Source organism: Rhinolophus hipposideros, assembly GCF_964194185.1.
Source record: "Rhinolophus hipposideros genome assembly, chromosome: 25".
Taxonomy (NCBI): Eukaryota; Metazoa; Chordata; class Mammalia; order Chiroptera; family Rhinolophidae; genus Rhinolophus; species Rhinolophus hipposideros.
In genome coordinates, this window is record NC_138071.1 from 10823192 (window position 1) to 10828629 (window position 5438).

A 5438-nucleotide genomic window follows, 5' to 3' on the forward strand; every position below is an offset into this window, starting at 1 on the left:
CTATATGTGTGGCAAGTATCAGACATAATCATTAATTTACTTTATGTAGTTTACTTTTTTCCTATTTTATCTTTCACCCTTTAGCTTATTCCACCTGCTAATGCCTACTTTGTACTTTTCTTCACTTTTTATGTTCCTTATTACAGAAAGTAATATTTTTGAATAGATAAGTATAATGGTACACAGTTAAGCTAGTATATGACAATCTATATTTTGTTGCTGTATTAGAAACACATCTTTTTGTAGAAGTGGGGAGCAATGTAATAGTCTTAATAAAAAAATAAAAACTGTCTTGATATGTGTACTTGTAAATGTCCATCTGAGGAGATGGATTAAGAAATTTTTGAATATTGCATATGGAGGTTTATTAAATGATGAGTAAGTTAGAATTGGTATGTGATACACATTGAAATTAAATATACGTAAATTATTGTGGAAATGATTTTTGATGAGGTCTTAGGAATGTGAATGCACTTAATGATGTTACATTTCATAACTTCCCTGGAATAATGGACTATTCTTGTTTAGTCATTTATCTGACATATTGTCAAGTGTAAACTACATATGGGGCAATGACTAAAGAAGAGTAAGATGTTTGTTATTGACAAATTCAATCAGGCTCTTCTGCTGCAATACTAACAATATAGCCTTAGTCTAGTGTTTGAATTTCTGATCAAGAATCTGGGTAGGTTCTGTGTCTTTAACTTATTACTTATATTATTTAGAGGGATCTTATTTATTGCAAAGTTTAAAGCATAACTTTAAAAATGTGAAGTCATGACTCTCAGGCAAAAAGTAAACATATGTCAAAGATTGTATTTAACTCATTAATTAGTGAAAGGACCAGTGTGATATTATGGCTGGTTCAAAGAACACTTGAGAACTTAGGATATTTGTAGGCAATTTATCAATCAATCAATCAATCAATAAATAAATAAATTAGGATAAAATTGGATATGAGATTAGGACGAGTTGAATATAATTCTCTTTAGTGTCCAAAGATCATAAATCTTTGGAGTTACCTACTCTAGGAGACAGAAATTATTTACTTCTTTACTAGAGAGAACCTATAAATTAACAAGAAAGTTTATTAAATCTGGGGCCTTTAATTAATAATAAAAATGAAGTGAACTAAGCATGTTATCCTAGACAATACTTGGGTAGCATTTTTCAGTTCATAATATTGAAAGGATGTGTGTTCCAAATTATTTGCCTTATGTCTAAGTTTTGGACAATTGTTCTGATACAAAATAGATATGCAAATTATCTTCATATAACATGGAATTTGACAAATAGAATTTTTCCCACTTAAAAGCATATTGTAGAAAGGGTAAAATTATCCCCTAATTCAAGTGCCAGGCTACAGGTTATTAAATACCAAGAAGGAAGAAATGTGCTTTCAAGAGGTGCAAAGAACTGTGGGTGTTTATGCTTCCAATAATGCGATGAAAATGACTGTAACTAATAGAGTGTGAAATAGCCTCCCAGGGAACATAATGAAGTCCTAAAGAAACTAGTTTAAAATAGGAGTGGATGGAGGTCTTGAAAATACAAGCAAGGAAAATTACTACTGTGTTGGAAGGTGATTGTTAAGTTGTTACAAAGTGTCGCCTCTAATTTTGTTATTTTCATTCCTGACTGGCCATGTCATCTCAGTGTTGATTTACCATATATATATATATATATATATATATATATATATATACACACACACACATATATATACATATATATACATATATATACATATATATGTATATATACATATACATATACACATATGTGTATATATGTATATATATATACATATATATATCAGAAAACAAAATAGAATAAGAGAATCCAGGGCTTATTACTGTAACTATCAATAAGGTACAGCAAATATTTACTATTTAGATAGTGCTGTCTGGAGGCATGCATTATGAGTGAGTTGCTAAGCTGGTTTCCCTAACATATCACAACACCCATTTTGTGCACCATTGATATTCTAATCATGTGCCTTGTTAAACATACTGAATGGCATAATGGTTTTCTGGTGTATGCTTACTCCTGAGGATCTTCCCTAAGAGTCTGAACTACTTCAGGAACCAAGAGAGTTAACTACAAAGGGGTTTCTGTTATAAAGCAAATATGCTACATTAATGAAAATAGATAAACTCAGTGCATTTTAATAAATATAGTTATAATAAATAGGAAGACATTCCTACTGATTTAAATAAAATGGGAAATTTTATATTTAGAGTCAACATTTTTATATTTATTGTCAACACTTCACTAACATACTTTTTTTTTCATAAATAGTTTACTGAGTGAACCAAAGACTATTTTTTAAAAGCAGATAAACACCGAAGTACGATGTAATATCCATATTTGCTGCAAAAATAATTAGTGGAATTTTCAAAAACATCAATTGAATAAGCAGAATCAATGGTTATGACTATAATTTTCAGTCAATATACAGATTTTTGTTCAAGGTCTAGGCATGCTTTTTATATAATATTATTCATATGTATTCCCTGTGCCTATTTATTATCAAAATGGGGACTGTTGGTCTGGCTTTGCACTGTTTCAAAGATGTCACAGCAGCCAACTGAGAACTTGCTTGCATCTTAAGTCCTAGAAATCATGTCTTCTGATGTTATACAACAGATTATATTTCTGAAAAATAAAATCAGACTTTAGATTCCTTTGAAGTAGTTCAGGTCCCCAAGCTTCTCAGCACAGGGGTATGTGGATGTGCTCACATAGGCTTTTGTCTTTCCAAACACACTACCAGGAACTCGAAAGGGGCCCCACTTTCAACGTTCAACTATAGAAGTTTTTAAGAACAACACTAAACCCAAGTAAAGGCAATGGATGCAATTATCCATTACTTTTTCTGTTAAGGAAAAAAATGAATATGTGAGTCCCTTGGCAAATGGACAATTGTATAGTTACAGAAAATGGTTCTATAAATCCCTCCTTTCAAAATTACGTTCAAAGGTGTTAAAGACCAAATGGAGGTCATAAAAACTGCTAATACAAGCAATTCCTCTACAAGAAGAAAGCTCCTCATGGAAAATGGCTGAGGATCTGGTACAAACTACCCAGGGAAGGCAGATCAATGATAAGATCCAGCTCTCTATTTCTAGCATGCATTCATGACTTCATGGATGTGTGTCTGGTGAGTGTAAATAGCCCCTCCACGTACTTAAACAAAAGTTGAGAAATTAAAGTGAATTTGTATGCTAATAAAAAGCCTGCAGTTACAGAATCTGAGACCCAAGGCCTTAGTTTGTAAGGCAAGATTTTTGTCACCAGAAGTGGAAACAGATGGACACGATAATGGTAGGCACTAAAGGCTGATTCAGCCATATTTGGGCCAGAAGCCTCTCAAAAAGAAGGCAACCTGTGGCTTCTGAGTTGGAGCTTCCACCAAAAAGGCCCACTGAGGCAAGGACAGAAGCCGGCAAGGCACATCACCGGAAATTATTTAGACGCGGCAACAATCAGTTAGATGGGATGACTTGGGGTCACAGGCAGGCGGGAAACCCTTGACCCAGCACTCAAGGTCACTGTCTTTGCACGTCCTGTGCATGACTCCAGGCAGCAATTGCTGGGGTTTGGAAGCGTTACTTTTGCGATATCCCCCCCGGCCCCACTCCACACACCCAAAGAAGATAGGATGGAGGAGCTCCTGGAAAGATGAGACCCCCAAGCTGGAACCTCCACCAGGGGTGGGGCTGGGTGAGAGTCAGAAAGGGCTTTGCTGCCACACATGGCTCCCTCTAGGTCTGGCTGAGTCCTACAAACACTTGTGGATGCCGAGGAGAGCTTTGCAGTTGGGACAGTAAGGATCCACGTCCCGCAGAGCGTCCACACAGCAAGGGATGAAGCAGCAGCCCGCTATGCACCCGAGCAGGCACAGGCTCCCACAGGAGAGCTAGGAGAGGCCACTGGCTTTATGGGACAGCAGCGTCCCAATCATTTTGCTGCTGGAAGGACATCACATCTGGACTGGGCGGTCAAAAACGGAGACTGGCTGCTGCACAGGCAATTGCACTGGCGTTGGGGACGTGCATTGGCTGGGTGTAGCACACAGGAGGGTTCATGCCCTTTCCATACTGGCCAGTCGCAAGCCCCGTGGCTGGCCCAGGCATGGGTGCCACTGTCTCTTTATAGGATGGGGTTGTGGTGGGCACCGTCAAAGGCCCAGCGGCTGCCTGGTTGGATCCTGGAGCATTTTACTGCCGCCCTTGCCACCAGTCGAGCCCGGAGGTCTCCACGGTTCACTAAGATACTTTTAAAAGGATGATTTCTGTCATACATCAATGTCTTTTTAAAAACTAAATGCTACCATCAAACTATTTCTTCATCCTAAAATCTAAGGACTCCTTGTTAGAATATTGGTTTATCTCCCAAACATGAGTTTGATGGATATTAGCTACAATTTTTCTTAGCACTATTTTAAACATGAAAAGTTTAATGCAACCAAACACACACCAGTATTTATAAGTCAATAAATTTCCTGCATTTAATTCTATTTGACCACTTAGATTGCAAGTTTGCAGTCATTTTAAGAAAGTTGATTTTTATTATTGTTTTGTTTTCCAGGTTTGATTTATGTAATTAAAACTATATTAGGCTGATATTAACATAAATGTGTAGTCATTCATAATTAAATTACATTTAAAACCTCATTTTAATGGAATCTTTAATCTTATACACGGAACACTTTTGCTAGCACCCCTATACCATATTCTATAAATATTAATTAATCAAGGCATTAGAGAAGCATTGTTTAGAAATGTCTTACTGTGTAGGAAAAAGTAGCCATCATAAAAATATTTTTTGTTCCTAAAAATAATTGTCATGTCAAGATAATTACTAAAAACTTACCTTATTGTAACTTAAAAATTTTGTGTTCCACAATTATAAGTTGATGCAGAGACATTTTATTTGTCTATACATAGACATTCTGTTTAATTTTACTTTTATTTTGTTTTATTTGTTAAAGTGTGAAACCCAGTGTTTTAAATCATCAAATGCATAGGTGTTTTATTCATATTTAATAGTTTTTTCTATTTTCAACATACTTATAACTTATTTTAGTTAATTAATCACAGAAATATAGCTAAGCAATTTCTAAAATTTGTAATTATCACTAGATGAAACATGACTAATTTGAGATGACTCACCAAAGAGATGAATAAATTGAGTCTGTCATGATGTTATGTATCTATTAAAAATGTTTTGAAAAAATGGCTGCATACACGTTTTAACCAGTTTTCAATTATAATAATAACCATTAAAACTTTAATACTTACATCCTCACAGAACCTCATGCACATTATAAACAAATTCTCTGTGAAAGGTTATCTTAAAAAAAGAATGGAATGTAAGAACTTTCTGAATTGTAATACTTTATATAGGCCATTGGTATAATCAATTATTTCCAT

General features: G+C 35.0%; 1 pseudogene across 1 annotated transcript; it reads right to left on the bottom strand.

The window, feature by feature from the left end:
- Positions 1–3784: 3784 nt before the first annotated feature.
- LOC308492849 (lipopolysaccharide-induced tumor necrosis factor-alpha factor homolog) lies at positions 3785–4223 on the bottom strand (annotated as a pseudogene). The gene has a single exon. The product of its transcript is annotated as a lipopolysaccharide-induced tumor necrosis factor-alpha factor homolog (transcript).
- Positions 4224–5438: the final 1215 nt, after the last annotated feature.